The sequence below is a fragment of the Chelonia mydas genome, chromosome 6 (assembly GCF_015237465.2).
Source record: "Chelonia mydas isolate rCheMyd1 chromosome 6, rCheMyd1.pri.v2, whole genome shotgun sequence".
NCBI lineage: Eukaryota > Metazoa > Chordata > Testudines > Cheloniidae > Chelonia > Chelonia mydas.
In genome coordinates, this window is record NC_051246.2 from 89,286,540 (window position 1) to 89,304,191 (window position 17,652).

Sequence of the window (17,652 nt, forward strand, 5' to 3'; positions counted from 1 at the left end):
CTACCGTATCACTGTCCATGGACACCTGCAAGAGGGAAGTCTCACGCAACAGGGAGGAGGATTTTGTGGATGAGGAAGAGGAGGAGAATGCGCAGCAGGCAAGTGGTGAATCTGTTCTCCCCGGCAGCCAGGACCTTTTCATCACCCTGGAGCCAATACCCTCTGAAGGCAGGATCCCCAACCCTGAAGCTGGAGAAGGCACCTCTGGTGCTTGCACATTTGTAACTACAGTACAGGGTTTAAAAGCAATAGTGTTTAATGTTTGACTTGCCCTGAAGAATTGGGATGCATTCGCGGCCAGCACAGCAGCCTCCACAGTAGATTTGCCCACTCCAAATTGATTCCCAACTGACCGGTAGCAGTCAGGTGTAGCAAGCTTCCACAGGGCTATCGCCACTCACTTCTCAACTGTCAGGGCAGGTCTCATCTTGGTATTCCTGTGCTTCAGGGCAGGGGAAAGCATATGCATCCGATGAAGTGAGCTGTAGCTCACGAAAGCTTATGCTCAAATAAATTGGTTAGTCTCTAAGGTGCCACGAGTCCTCCTTTTCTTTTTGCGAATACAGACTAACACGGCTGCTACTCTGAAACCAGTTCCAGGAAAGTGGCCTTATGCATGGGAAAGTTTCACTGCCACTGGGAATCGTCCCAGACCTGCAACACTACGCGGTCCCACCAGTCTGTGCTTGTTTGCCGGGCCCAGAATCGGCGTTCCACTGTATCAACCAGCCCTACCGCCACCGTGATGTCCCAATTGCCACAGCCCGTGCTTTCAGGAACGTCTGTGTTCATGTCCTCATCAAAATTGTCCTCTTGCTGGCGTCTTTTAGCCCAGTTCTGCATAAATTCCAGGATAATGCACGAGGTGTTTACAATGCTCACAACAGCAGCAGTGAGCTGAGCGGGCTCCATGCTTGCTGTGGTATGGCGTCTGCAGGAGAGCAGAATTGCAGCGGAAGCGGTTGATGACAACGGATGCCTCGAGAATAGATATACAGAATGAAGAGAGGACCTGCGAGGTGGATTCATGGCACCAGGAGAGCAGAGTTGAAGCAGTGGATGATGACGGTTAGCAGTCGTACTGCACCGTCTGCTGACAGCAGCACCCAGGACACAACAGCAGCTGTGAGGCTGAGCTGAGCGGGCTCCATGCTTGCCGTGGTATGGCGTCTGCATGGAAAAAAGGTGCTAAACGATTGTCTGCCGTTGCTTTCACGGTGGGGGGGGCAACTGGCGACATGTACCCAAAACCACCCGCGACAATGTTTTTGCTCCATCAGGCATTGGGAGCTTAACCCAGAATTCCAACGGGCGGCAGAGACTGCAGGAACTGTGGGATAGCTACCCACAGTGCACTGCTCCATAAGTCGATGCTAGCCACAGTAGTGAGGATGCACTCCGCTGACTTAATGCGCTTAGTGTGGACATACGCAATTGACTGTATAAAATTAATTTCTAAAAATCAACTTCTATAAAATCGACCTAATTTCATAGTGTAGTCCTCAGTAGGTCTTGCAGGACTGAGTCCTAGATGTGCAGTAACTATTTAAAGGTCTTAGTGGATTATCAGTCCCTACTAGGGTGACCAGATGTCCCGATTTTACTGGGACAGTCCTGATTTTTGGGTATTTTTCTTATATAGGCCCCTATTACTCCCCACCCCCGTCCTGATATTTCACCCTTGCTGTTTGGACACCCTAGTCCCTACACACTTGAATTTTCCAGTAACTTTTAAAACCTAGTATTAATGATCTTTACACAGTAGTCCCTCATCAGGGGGCTTCTGCTTTGAGCTGCTGGAATGATTATAGGCTGTTGTGATTTGCTTCTTGGAAATTTTATATGTCGCCCAATATTTGCCTTTATTAGCAGAAACAAATATGGTAGCTAATATGCTATTAGAAGTGGTTGGAAATTTTCCAGCTAAACATTTATTTTGTGAAGAAAATATTGATTTTGTCCAAACTGAAACTCTTTGTGGAAAAGGGTCAGTTTCAAGGTGTCTCCAATTTGGGTGGGGGGAAAAAAGTTTTAAATTTTGTCAAAAGATGCTGTTTAGACATTTCTGAAACTAAGTTTCATTTCTGTTTTTGTTTTTCTTCTTCTTATGAAATGTTAGTTTATACTCAAAATAAGGTTAATTTATTGAAAGATTGAAATGGAAACGTTTAAATTTGCTCAATCCAATTTTTTAAATTAATTGTTTATGTTCAGATTTTGAGTTTGCATTCTGATTTGGGATGGGAAAATTTGAAATCTCAAACTCTCACAGGATGGAATAACATTTCCTATCTGACAGAATGCTGATATTCTATTTAAGTACCTCTAAGGTGCAAGATTGCAATTTATTATTATGTTGTAAATAAAAATATTGAGCTAAAGGCATAAAAAAATCAAACTATTCTTGCCTTGAACCATCAGAATGCTATTCTTAGACTCTTTCTTAATAGACTTTGCCACTGTAACATCTAGTTACTAGGATACAACCATGTGACAGGATCTTTATTAGAAATCATGTGGGAGTAAAAAAGGTCAGGAGATTTTTTTTTTCCAATAACGGCTTGATCAGTCAGGAGAAAAGGGCAATAAGGAAGTCAAGTCTGTAATCTTTCACTGTTCCTTTTCCAAATCTATGCTCACATGAAAGGAAAACTTTGGTTTTTAAGCAAAGTGTATTGGAAATTACAGGAACATCACACACACTAAAACTGAGGATACTGATTTATGCGTAACAATACTAGGGGCTGGGAATCTTTCCTTTGACTTCAGTGGGCTTTGGATCAGGTACACAAGAAATAAAATCCCTCCGCCATCGTCCCATGATCGAAAAAGGATTCCTTTTAACATTGGCTATATCATTACCCAAAATGTATAATTTTATTCTTCCTCATGGCCCTCCCCCTTCCCCTCTGATGGAATACATGGGAGAGGTGGAGACCACTGCCACCTCAGAGCTCTACTATTCCTATGCCTGGATGGAGCAGAAATGTGCTCAGACTGTACCACTGCCCAGTGTTCAAGCCTAAGAGTTTAAGCCCTGATTCTTCACATGCATACGTGGTTAACCTTACTCATGTGAGTGAAGTTAAGCACCTGCAAAAATGTTTGTAGGATTGGGACCTTAAATAGTGCGGAGGTGTTGTTCAGGGCCATGCGTACACTATCTTCACAAAAATGAATTCACGCACTGGAATGCAAATCAGGCCTATAAACTGCCAATTTATATACAGTCTTTTTATTAACAAACAGATTTTAAATCTTCATACTTGTGGGTGATCTTTAAGATCAGCCATAACTGTAATTTGTTAGGTTTTACAGTCTTTTAAAGCTAAAATAACAACCAAAAATACAGTGTTGCATATTTTTAGAATATTGAACTCTTTGGGCCCTTTATACAGTTATGATATAACTGGAAGTCAGGTGATGTGCAGATAATTATTCTCGTAATTTTTTACAAGAGATAATAAGGCTGTTGGAAGCAGAGGTATAGTCTTTTGTGTGACAAACTAACTCCACTTGTGCAGTCACAATTCTGTTAATGTCTGCTAAATGTGAAATTAGCACTGTTCTCTAGATCATGATTTGCATAATGAAATAGCAAGATAATTAAAGAAGACATTTTAATAAAATAGTAGCACTTGAAAACAGATAAATATTTTACTTTCCTTTTTTTCAGATTAATTGCTTTAAAAGTCTTTTCAAATAGATTTCCAAAGTTTTCTGTTTAAATATCAGATATTTCACTTTCTGCAATTTTTGTCTTAAACGTCAAGGGTGAAATCATGGCCCCATTAAAGACCATGGAAATTCTGACACTGACTTCAACAGGACCAAGATTTCATCCCAAACGTATGTTGCAGAGAAACTCCTAATCTCTATTTATATTATAGAAAAATAACAATTTAGTTTATAAATCTAAATATCAAAATCATTAAGGAAGAAAAGTCACAAAATACTAAATTTCTTTCTCTGTATTTCATTCTGAAGACCATATCAAGCCATTATTTTTAAGAACTCCTGTTTACCTCAAATGTGTTGTACTGCTTATAAACTGATGGCTTCCTATGTCCCTAAATTTCATTTGTGCTTCAACCACCTTCACCTTTAACTACACACATTGTAGATTACTAGATATAAAAAGGGTCACAAACTGTACAGGAAGAAAGCACCTTGTTCTAATGAACAACATGGATCTAATCCATAGATATTGACTTTCTAGACCCTTTTGAACAAGAGACATGTCTAGAGAGTTGTCATAAAAGAGAGGGAATGCTCACAAGTAGTGGTAGGTCTTTCCTTCTGGGGAAAAGGATGAGTTTGTTAATAACATACAGGGCCGGCTCTAGGCTCCAGCTAAGCAAGCTGGTGCCTGGGGCGGCACTCTGGCTGTTCTTGGGGAGGCACTCCAGCAGCAGCCCCGGCGGCAATTCGGCGGCAGCCCCCGTCTGCTGTTTCCCACGGCGGCAATTCAGCAGCGACTCCCTCCGATGTTCCTGTTTTCCCCCGGCGGCGGCATACTCGGCAGGTGGTTTTTTGTTTTGTTTTTGGCTGCTTGGGGCTGCAAAAAATGTCAAGCCGGCCCTGATAACATAGCTCAATTACTCAACACACTACAGCAATGAACCTCTTGACCTTTTCTCTTCCTTGTTTTAGTCTTGCCTCCCACTCCTAATTAGGTGATAGAGGGAGGCTATATTTCATCATAGAAGGGAAAGAACATGAAACATGGATTAGCCTAAAGCTTTTTCTCCGTCATTTTCCTTTCTGTTCACCATTAAGCTGTAAGCAGCATCCAAATATATTCAACACGTTTATCTAAGTAGGCTTATCTGTGTGGAAGTACTTAACAGCTGAATTTGAGCTTACTTCATGCTGTACATTCATCAGACATGCTAGATAACAAACAACCCTTTAACAATAAGTACATATCAGCTGACCATCACCACAGGTAAACAGAATTGGTCAAATTAAAAACATTTTTGCTTGTTGAAATTCATTGGGTAGACCGTTCAGGCCTCTGTGTATGCTTCAAGGTTAATATGTCACCTCCTATACAAATAGTTAAACATATACATGTTAAGATGCAAATGTCTGAAACCTAGCCTTCAACACTGGTGTGTGAGCTCCTGAGAGAGATAATTGAATACTCTGTATGTACTTTTCCATATGATATAGAACCTGCTGCTGTCATCCATCTATTTGTCAGTGCCAGATTAAATTACTCCTACATCCTCTACCTTAGGCTATACATCCATCTATTTTTATACAGTACTCATCATCCTGGAGCTTCATCGTCTTTCAAAGTCTCTTGAAGACCATTCCGAGCCTACAGCAGAATACACCAGCCCATTGATTTAGTAGCGTAAGCCTTGGGGAGTATATTACACCAATGATTCAAAGACAGAACTGGCTTCCAGTTCACTTCCAGGTGCAACTCAAGGTGTTGATCTTGATCTTTAAAGATCTGCATGGTCTTCATTCTAGCTACCTGAGATACTATCTCTCTCCTTATGTAATAGTAGAGAGAAGCTGATGGGCTCTCCCTCAAAGTCCCTAGATTTAAATGCCTAGTTGCTGGAGAAAAGGCATTTATAGTTGAGACCTTTGCTCTAGCATTAGGTTCCAAGCTGCATTGGGTAGTCATTTACACTTGTGCGAAGGGGCTGCAAAGCACTGCGACTTGGCGTGCAATTTGCATGACTATACAAGACGGAAGACAGTGGAGTATTGGACCTTGAATGTAGAACTGGCTGGAACATTTTTGATGCACAGGCCTGTGATCTGGGAAACCCAGGTTGGAGTCTCTGCTCTGTGTGATTTGGGAGGAAGAACTCTTCTCTGAATTTGGCAGAGCAAAGCCTTGAACTGGCATTTCCCACATCCCAGATGAGTGTCCTAATCACCAGACTACAGAGCATGTGTCTTTCTTTTGAGATGAGACTAGAAAGCCCTAGACTCAAAAAGCTCCCTGAACTGAAAACCTCAGGTTTTGATCCAAAACTGGACACTTTGACACAACTCTGCTTTTGTGAAAAAGTGTGTTTGTTCAATGTAGAACAAAAACAGATTTTGAAAGCTCACAAGTTGACTCAAAATAGAATTGGTGTTCTCAGCACAGCTCTGCTCTTGTTGTTCTGGCTTTTCCTCAGGAGGTGATGGCAGAATATATTGTCGCCTCTTAAATATAAATGTCAGCAAGTTCTGCCTCTGACTTCAATGAGAGCTGAAGTAGGCTCTTAAAGAGTTCATGATGCAGGTCTTGTTATGTCCAAAAGTAGTATCACCTCTGTCTCTACTGGGCTATTACTAATAAAGCACTTCTCTTTGGCCTTATCTATATACAGAGCTGCAATAGTTTAACTGAAGGTGTGGCTTTTAAATCTGTTTTAGTTAAACCACTGCAATACCCATTGTGGTTTTGCACTTGTTTAAATCACTTAAGTTGGTACAACTTTGAATGTAAACATGGCCCCCATAACAACAACTTCAGGCACTCTCTGCGCCCTGTCCCAATGACATTTGTTAACACTAATTATTTTGGTCACTTTTCCTCGTATAAATAATAGTTTGCATTAATATGGCTTCAAAGCTGAAATGGTCAGAGATTGTAAGTTAAATGTAGCACCCTATTAGTTCATGTAGGCCCTCTGTATAGTCTAATTTTACACTAGTAGCTTTATAGTAAAATACTGTTATGTGAAAAGTTCTTGCTATCAGATGTGAGACCACTCCAAATGGCTTTCTAATGATGCTGTAAAAGACAATCATCCTTTACTTTAAAGCACCCTTGTGAGTTTAGCTTGCTTTGCTTTGAGTCTGGGTCTCTCTCTCTCTGCTACTACTAGGGGCTAGCTCCTTACTCTTACACATCCTTATGAGGCTGCTCACAGATTATTGTCATTAATTTGTTCAATTCAAATCATCCATTTTTGGACAACATTGGGTCTCAGACTACTTTAGCAATCTCAGAGTTTGGTTTGAGTTGAAAAAAGGACAAAAACAAAATTATCTTGGTTCTTGTATCTTGAGTAAAAATAAGGATTAAGAGTCAGAGTAGAACATTGCTTATTGAACTTTCTAGAAGAGGTGTAGAAAATTAATACAGCACATGGTATCAAGTTTGAAAAATATGGGTGGTAGGTTCGAGGAATTCCATGCTGTTAACTTATAAATCCAGCAGATGGCAGTGTTTCTCAACTAAAGTTTTACCAATACTAGTGCTCCCCGAAGTTTATTTTTGGTCGTTATTTTAAAATGCCATAACTGTGCATGGCACTGTACAAAAATCAGACACCTCTTACTGCAGCTGCTTGGATAAGAAGTTGTAAATAATACTTGTTTCAAATATTGCATTTTCTAAATGGTCAATTTCTGAATATATATTTTACTATCCAACCACCTCTGTAGATGGTCAAATAATTATTCACAAATTATTTCCCTATTATTATGTATTTTATTTATTATTTGTTTTGTGGTAGTGATTAGGACCCTCAATGATGGAGTGGGTCCCTATTATGCTAGGCACTATACAAACACCTCACAAAAAGATGGTGCATGCACTAAATAGCTTAGCTCTAGTCCTTTCCCAAAGCATTTACATTCTAGTCAGAAAATGGTAATACGTTTCGGACACAACGCTACGTAGCATAAATGTTAAGTATGCTAGTGGTCCATTGAAAAATATAGTACTAACATTTCTCTATTTTGTGGATTATCAATGGAAGAGATGAGTTCTTAGTAAGAATTTAAGTATTCTGAAGGAATTTTCTATCTGTTTGTTGTTGATGACTGACTAACATAATCTTAGGTTGTATGATCTGTTCTGGCCAATTTTGCTTTGTAAGTAAAGTAGAGCCAAACTCTTAGATCATTAAAATGACCAGAAAGACTTTTTTAAATGATCTGGCAAACAAATAAGACAATAACAGCTTTTAAGGACAGTGGCAACTTGTATTAAACTGATGAGTTGTTTCTAAGTCAAACTTTTGGCAGGCTGTATGTAATACATTTTAAATATTTTCCCGCATGCCATACTGTGGCGTTAAACTCTTTGCAACAGAGGTCACTCAGATTATGGTTTAAGCAGACACATGTTGCAGGCCATGCTTGTCTGCCAACGATTTTGACCCTTATTTTTCTTGTCCTACAAAAAACAATGTAAAGGGGAGCAATACAAAAATACTCAGCCAGAGGTCTGTAACTCTGTAGGTCTGCAGGGGATGGATTCAGGTTGCCACCTTTCTAATGGCTGGTAACTGGATCCCCGAGGCTCCAGCCCTGCTTCACTTCTTTTCTCAAGGCCCTGCCGCCTTCTCTGCCTCTTCTCCACAAGGCCCTGCCTCTGCTCCACCTCTTCCCCCTCCATAAAAATACTGGACATCAGGGTGTGTCAAATGGGATACGGACAAACAAGCTGAAATCTGGACTATCCAGGTGAAAACTGGACAGGTGGCAACCCTAGGATGGGTCCAAACTGTGCATCGGATGGGTCCAAACTGTGCATCAGATGGGTAGATAAATGGAGCCTACTACTACATAGATCTCAGCCAGCAATGCTCCCTCTGATTCCCCACCAGCCAATGTAATATGACTAAGCTGGCAACCATACCACTGTTAGAAGGGAGCTTTATATCTGTACCACTGGCTGGCCTGCCCAGCGTAGACTCTGCAACCCTTCTGAGGGAGGCATTGGATGTGCAGGGGATGTAATGCTTTCTTCAGCAATATTTTCTCAGTAAGTTTTTGTCATGGATCCAGACCACTTCAAGTGCTGGTTTTTGGAAGGCTTCCCCCGGACCATGCCCAGGTTTCCCACATGGCCCATCAGCAATGTAGATATTTTTTCCAGAGGTCAGTGAACTTGCTTTCCCTTGATTTTATTCCCCTCAGCAGCACACCATAAGAGAAGCCAAGGCTTCAGACACTAAGCCTAACTGAACACCATTCCTGTTAGCTTTTCCTGTGCATGGACTTCAGCATTTATTTTGATAAACGATATTAGCCTTCTTCGCTGACTTAAACAAGTGTTCCCTAAGGCACAAGAAATGACCAAACTTTCCCCATTGAGAATAAAGCTGCATTGGATTTCAAGTAAATTAAACAAGGTAATTCTTCCTTCAAGATACTGATCACCATATATCCAAAAAACCCCAAACCAAACCCCAGTGTGTCAGACTCTCCTCTCAATTACACAGATGTAAGTGCAGATGAACTCCACTGCTTTCAACATACTTACCTTGGAAACACCAGAGTAGCTGAGAGCAGAATTCGGTCCAACGTTCTGTCAGTTAAGATGTAAACAATAAAACAAATAAGAAGCTACTGACTTTTTGTTGGGTGGATTCATCATGTTTGTTCCCTTGTTCAACAAGACAACTTTAAAGGTTTTTTTTCTTGCTATAACACTTTGGCAAAACGATTACAGAATTATATGGCAACTGCGGGAAAGGACTCATCTATTTGGGTAGCTAGTTTGATGCAAGAAAATCCTCATCAGTTCCCCACACTTCCATTTAACTTAGTCCTCTTTCTTTCTTTTTTTTCTTTTTCTTTTTTCTCTTTCTTTCTTTTTCTTTTTCTTTTTTTTCTTAACACAATAGAATGACCAAATTTTTAAAAAACAATATTTATTGCTTAAGGCAGAGGAGAACTTGTGAGGTAAGGGGCCCAGTCCTGTAAGGTGCTGAGTGCCCCATGGAAGTTACTAAGTACCTTCAATTCCCTTTGAAATCAATGGGACTTGAGGGTGCTCAGCACCATGAAGGGTCAGGCCCTAAATGAATTGCTTCTGTTTTCAATATAAATGTGAATGTTCTCTCTTAGAGATGAACCAAAGGACATGCTGCTTTTCAGTTACAAGATGATCATATCAGCAGAGGCAGATTTAGTGTCAGCTGTAATGATGGTTGTATTTTTCATACGATCATCCAGTGTATTTGTCCCAGGCCAGATAAGGAATAATTCTGCCCTCATATACCCCCAAGCCACCACATTGACTTCCACGGGTTTTGCGAGGGCTGCACAGTTTTAACTGTTGGCAGAGTTTGGTCCTAAGACCATGGGAGGGCAGGGGGGAAATGGGAAGTTCAAGGGAAGCTGCACCAAATCCATGATGTATCTAGTGAAAATGGCTGAACATTTCCGATGGAACAGTTTTCTGTTGTAAAAGGTATATTGGACAGAATTAAAATGTTTGGTGGAGAACTGTCAGTTCCATCAATATTTTTCACAGAAACCAGGTAGGCTGCCTGGATTCCTACCAAACCTGCCTCCCCAGACAGATGCCTTTCCAGGCTCCTGACTCTACAGGAGTGAGACTGAAAATCTTCCAGAACAGGACTTTTTTTCCCAAAATGTCCATCCTGCAGAAATTTTCACATAGCTGACTTTTTGTTCTGCATCAGAAATTATTTTTTAAAAAAAATCGAAGTATTCCATGGGATGGGAACTCCAGTTCCTGCACAGCTCTAGTATGTAGTTATATAACTTAAGTCTCTGCATTGTCTGCAGACAATATCTAAGACTATGCTGTCTGCAGAGACAGGCAGCCATTTTCTGTTCAGAGTAGACCTTTACAGAGGAGGTGCAAAAACTTTACTCTCTTTCTTGGAAACTTTATATTCGTTCTTTCTTGGTTTTGCTCTTCTCCTAATTGCAAATAAAGCTCACTCTGATTGAAAGTGCAGAGAGACAGAACACTGCTGGGATTTCAACCTATGAATCCAGAGAAGCAAGGAGGTATTCTCAATGTGATGCTTCGTTCACCAAGATAACTGCTCAGGCAAAAGTGCCCTCAGGATCTTTCCATTCAGCATTTCAACATCTATCCCACAGAGTAATTTTTATTCATCAACCATAATAGGACTCTAGAGGGAGATAAATGAATACAAATGAAAACATAAGGGATCTAGTATGTCTCCATCTGCTCAGAAATCTCCCCCGGCATGAATGGGATCTGCAGGGTGTGGATTGAGGCTGGTATATAGCCCTTATCTATGGACCTAATTAATCCTTGGTATAAATTAATTGACATTAATGAAGTTACACCAAGGATGAATTTGACCCTTGTTTCATTTAATTTATAATGTCATTTAACATGTAGTGTGCTGAGCACTCCCCACAGCTGCAGTAAAGGACAGAAAGTGCCTCTTTCTTTGTATCTCCCCGAACTCCATTATGGGGTATTGGAAAGATGACGTTTCAATATTTCGCCATTTCTTTAAGGCAGAGGTAAAGATAAAAAGATTACTGTGTGTGGTCTGGTGAGTAACTACTTGAGGAACTCCTGTGTTTGACACTGGGTTCAGCTTGGCTTCAAGGATTTGATGCACTATTGTATTCCACTATAGGCTTTTAAGAACATTTTGAACAGTCTTAAAATGTTTATATTGTCTTCACCTCTGTTCCTTCCTGAACATGGGACACTTCAAAGCTAATGAAAACTATTAACTGTTTATGTGAATGGATCTCCCTCCATTCTCTTACTTATGGAACTTCAGTACCATTTCAGTCTCCATTTTGAGTTTGTGGGAGGTTCATTTTATTAAAAGAAGATGACTGTCCTGTCGATGAACAGAAAAAGCTCTGAAGGTGGGAGAGGGTTGGAGAAGGAGAGAGCAGTGTGAGTGGGTGGGGATAGAGGAAATTGGGAGAAAAAGAAGGGGGCTTAAAGGAATAGGAAAAGAGGAATGAAAATGGATGGGTGGAAAGTCAAGAAAGATACATCTGAGAATACTGACAATAGTAACTGCGCCATCTGGTTCTTTTCTTCTTACAGGATGCTTTGTTCCCACAGCAAGGGGCCATTCAGTATGAGTGAGGGTGGCAGAATCTGGCCCACAGAGAATAAATCCCGAAGCAAGAAGGTGCTATTTTTACATAGACATTTTCTGAATATGACTAAGTTGCACTAAATCCTGAGAGATGCTGAACATTTCATTGCTCAGCAGGTGCTCAGCCTCTCTCAGAATATTGGAATATGTTTAAGAGGTACCTAATCGTATCATATACTTTGATACCTCTCAGCCTTATTGAAAACTTCATTTGCTTCTGAATAGTTATCTAGCATAAAATCACAATATTAGATCCTAGCTTCTCCCAAAATTATTTCTATTAAAAATGATGGAAATATTTCCTGCTGGTTTCTTTTTTCTATTTTGAGGTTGCATTCATCCAGTTGGAATAGCAACATATGTCAAAGTACTTTAACTATATAATATTTTTAAAAGAGATACTGTAGTCAGCACATATGTCCTCAGCTTATATTATTATATTTATTTATTATCATTTACAGAATTGTTAGAGGTTTCAAACAAAATCAGGGGCGTACTGTATGTATGCATAGGAAGAGATGGTCCCTGAACCAAAGTGTTGATAGGGTAGGTAGACATTATGGGCAAATGATGGGAGAAGGAAGTATTACTATTCCCATTTTATTGATGGGATAATGAGACACACAGAGATTAATCCACTTGCCCAACATCACACAGGAAGTCTGTGCCAAAGCCAGAAATTTAACTCAGACTTCCTGAGTACTAATTTATTGCCTCAACCACAAGACCAATATTTCTTCCTATACAGTACACTTCATGCATACATATTGTACATTATGATTTTATCACTGTTAATATGGACTATCACATAGGAACGGTTATTTGTCCTGGCTGGTTATCAGAAGATACAGCTTTCATGTAACATCCTCTGTCCCTAGATGCGGTACAGCCAAATGCAAATGTGAACAGCTCTGTCTCAACAGCTCAACCTTGTACCTATCACATTCAGGCAAATACTGCTGATTTAGTGAAGTGAATAAAGAAACAGGGAAGTCAGTAGCACAGCCTCCATCAATAATCTGTCTCAACTCACTGCATAAAAAAAGATATTACAGAAATAGAATCTTCAAGACAGTGCTCACGTTTAATTGCTGTTGAGGTGTGAGACGGTGAGACTTCATTTGTGTGCTGTCATTTCATTTTCATGAAGAAAATGGGGGGAGGGATAGCTCAGTGGTTTGAGTGTTGGCCTGCTAAACCCAGGGTTGTGAGTTCAATCCTTGAGGGGGTGATTTAGGGATCTGGGGCAAAAATTGGGGATTGGTCCTGCTTTGAGCAGGGGGTTGGACTAGATGACCTCCTGAGGTCCCTTCCAACCATGATAGTCTATGATCCTAAGACACTGCAGCCAACACAGTGTCTAACAGAACCAATTTTTTTCTTCATTGAAGAAAGTGGACTAGAAGAAAATGATTTACAAGAACAGTATAAAAACTAACAGCATAAATCTGGTGTTTATGAAAATGCATAATTATTACTATAATTAAGAAGTTGCTGGTAATTTTTGGTGATGTCCACCTGATTTGATTTTTGGACTTTCTTGCCTATGTAATCATTTCTCTTGTGAAATATCTGTATGGATTGAGAGGTGTACAGAAGGCACAAAATGCTGCCCAACAATCGTTGTACCATAAGTATGTGTTGGTGACCATGTTGGATTCTGGGGGACATCTACACAAGTAGGTGTTTTGCCTGCTCTCAGGATCTTAATGTCCTACTAATAAAAGGGTATGTGCTGTTCTTTACAGTAAAATAGAGAGCAAGCATGATGTGCAAAGGATATTCACTCCCCCTTCATTCCCCATCTGCGCTTGGTTCACTGCACAGAAAAACGCAGGAGGTTAGCTCTTGTGATTGCTCAGGCTAACTCTAGAAGCTCAGTGTGGACAGCATTCAGAAGTTTGGCATGTCTGAGCTTTTCTGGTCCACACAATTTGACAGGACATCTTATGAGAGCAAAATTGAGCTGAGGGAGAGGAGCCCTCTTTCTCCAGGACCCTCAGAACCAACCCCAGCTACCCAGGCACTACACAGATAGGAGGACTTTCTCTGTCAGATAAAATGTCTATTGAAATCAAATGGAATTTTGCCAGAACAGGGAGGCTAAAGTGGAGCCCTAAATCAGATACTACTGGTACGTCTAAGGAAATAGATGCACTTGCATAGAATGGCTGACTGCCTTGCCTTCTGTTTATGCTCCAAAAAGAATGTCTTAGAATGTAATCCTGTAATCGAGTCACGTTTAAAACTCCCATTGGCTGCAATAGGAATTTGAGGTGCAAAACAACAGTAAGATCAGCCATCACGCCTGATAAAAGCAACAATTAATTTTTCTTGGTTCAAAACTAACTGGCAATTTAAAGCTCCCTTAAAAACAGAAATAGTCTCAAATCCGACAAGCAAGGGTTGTAGATTCCCACAGAAGCATATATCAAAATTGCTGACATGCATCAGATGAGTATCAATAATGATTATTTAATGTATTATTTGTACAGCAATTAAAGTGTTTTCAGGACAAAAGCAAATGCAGACCCTGCCTCAAAGGCCTTCCAGTCTAGGGGCCTGATCCTGCAAAGAGAACGGTGTGGCCATCCCCCTGGGTCTGGGTGGAGCCTCACTGTAGTCATTGTCTCCATGCAGATGCAGGCATCTGCCCATGTGGTTCTCTTGGCTAATCAGGGCCCACGTTTAGACATATAACATGATGAATGATAATGGACAACAGAAAGTTAAGGGAAAGGAAGACAAGGGGTAGCATGGAAAGATGATGTGGTTGCTTACCTTTGTTATGTAGGTGTCTTGGCTTTTTTGTTTGGATAAAGGCTTTAGATGTGATTTTTATTTTTAATGACACATTTCAATAAAAGTTGTGGGTTATTGTTATGTATTGGTGTAGAACTGAGGTGAGGGGGAAGAGGAGAGGGAGGATGGGAGGAAAAGAGGACAGTTGCAGATGCCATTGTTGGATAAATTTGGCAGTGGGGAAACAGTAAACTGAATAAAGCTGGAATACAGAGGGTTAGTGGCAATGCACAAGCAAAAGAGTTTGAAATTGTTACAGATGAGAGAAGAGCTGCTGATGTCAGAGTGAGGAGAACCAGGAGGCTGCCATCCTTGAAGCCCCTGTGCTGCTTCTCCATGTAGCCTGACGGTGGTGTGAGCTGCTGTGGTCTCATGCCCTGGCATGGTTTCTACTGGTCCAGTGGAGGCAAGGGAGCAGCAGGGACTGACAGGCTCTGTACTCTCATCTCTGCCAGTGGTGTTGCATGTCTTGAGAGACCATATGTTTTATATGCCTATGGACCATAGAATCATAGAATATCAGGGTTGGAAGGAACCTCAGGAGATCATCTAGTCCAACCCCCTGCTCAAAGCAGGACCAATCCCCAATTTTTGCCCCAGATCCCAAATGGCCCCCTCAAGGATTGAACTCACAACCCTGAGTTTAGCAGGCCAATGCTCAAACCACTGAGCTATCCCTCCCCCGCATAGGTGAGAGCACAACTGTTGCAGTGTAGTATGGAGCAGGTCCCCATCCATTAGTAAAAAAATCTAGTCAGGTACCAAGAAGAAAGAGCTTAGACTGCTGTAGAGTTTCTCTCTCTACTGAAGCAGGTCAAGTGTGTTGTAAGATTATTTGAAATGGCCTCTAGCAGAACATTCTGCTCTCTGAGATGGAATTGGATTGATATATAGAAGAATAAAGCAGTCTCATTGCCTGCCCTATTGTATATGATTAAGGGAAGTTCCTATGTTTATTATTTAACTCAAGATTACTTATTTGGACCTCCTGTTACCTAGGTTACTTAAACACTGAGCTTTAATAGTGTTGTACATGAGTTTCATGGATTATGTCTGCACCACACAGCACTCACTTAAACACCCTCGGAGCTATCCCAGCAAGCACTGAGTAAAACCAGTCTGAGGGGCTGTCTCTTCTTTATCCATTCCAAAGTTCTCATCAGGAAACTGGAGGGGCAAGTCCAGTTGTTTCTTTCAGCCATTTGTTTTTTGCTTTATCTGTACATTAAAGAGTCTGCAAATAGTTTGTAAGATAGTGGGCACATTTTTTTATAATACAGAAATCAATGACTGAAGCAAATGACAATAATACATTCAGATACCTGGTCTCTGTGTAGTGGATCTGGAAGTGTGTAATATAGGCAGCTGCACTTCAGATTATTTTGCAGGTGTAATTACTCACAATTTCTTAAGGGACAGTTTGTTGATTTGTTTAGAGGTGGATATATTGTTTAAGATGGATGTAGGAGCTTGCCCAGAATGTCCTTATTAAAGTAGCTGTGGCCCTTTTACTTGTGGATTAGTTAATAAGGCTATACCGTATTTCCATGTGCTGGGGCTCTAGAGGTTCAAGAAGAACAACTACTTGAGATCTTTACCAAGATAGACTGTCCTTTTCCATGTCTTCCCCTGCCTGTCTTTAGGAGTAGGTGTCAATTGAGATATTTCATCTCGGTTCTGTAGGCTTTGTCTTGTAATATTTTCCTTAAGAACACAGATGGTTTCTGGACTCCAATTTCTGCTGTTTAAATGCAAGGTCAATGGTGAATAAAATTAATACAATCTATATGTTGAAGGGTGAGGCCCCTAACTTTGCACATATAGTAGAGCAATGATACTCAGATTGTGGCTTGTGAATCAGAAGTGGCTCTTTAATGTGTCTCCTGCGGCTCTTTGCAGCACATGATATTAAAACACTCTGATTTAATTAACCAATCTAAGTTATTAACCAATTAGGATGTTTTTACTGTGTTATTAACCAATTGTAGTTGATATAATAATACTTACACACACACACACACACATATACAATAAGTATTTCTCTGTCATACTGTGTAAATATGAATTCACACTACTGTGGCTCTTTTGGGTAATGCTGATCGCTAATTTGGCTCCTGAACCACTGAGTTCTGAATACCACTGTAGTAGAGTCTTGGCTGGGGTAATATTGCAAGGCCAATATTTTCAATATTTTCACAGATATTTTGGGCCAAATAAAATATTTCACTCCGTTCTGTATGAAGCAAGGGAGAATCTGGAGGTGGAGAGATTGTGTGATCATGTCCCACACAGGAGTGTCCCATTCAAAATCTGGAATGAATAGACTGTATCCACCTGCTGTGCGAGTCCCAAGATTGGATTCAGTCTGGAGTATTGTTAGTATACATTGCATCAAGAATTCCCTGCTTGAGCTGACTAAATTCTTGCTTTTGGTGAGGCTGGAGTCACCGAGACTGATTGTTCTTGGTGTCTTCATTCTTCAGTGGGAAGGTCACTCCTTTGGATTAGCTCAGGATCTTGCCCACCACGATAATCAATCATGAACTACCAGGGGTAGTTTCTGTTTTAGCACACATAGTCAGCCACACTCTAGCAGTGCTATCTGAGGCGAAATTAGAAGTGAGGACAGTGGAGATTACAGCCTAATTGTGGAGCAGCAATTACCACCTCTGCTTTGGGGTCCAGATGCACTTTTCCGATTGGTTGGATGGACCTTTTTTAATGGAAAGCCCCCAGAGGCTCATGGGACAGATAAGTTGCTAGGTGATTCTGAAGGAGAACACTATCCTGTTAATCTACTGTATCAGTGATCTGTTAGGATTTAACTCTGGGCCTCAACTGTTGATCCAGTAGTTCTGAAATGTGATTTTCCTCAGCTTTATCCACACATATCATCATGTTATACACTAAGCCTGTGATGGATGGAGCAAGGGGGAAGAAGGGTAGCGCACCAGTTACATAAGTATCATTCAAACTGTGGTCATGGCCTAAATGACACCACATTTTATATTTGCAAAGG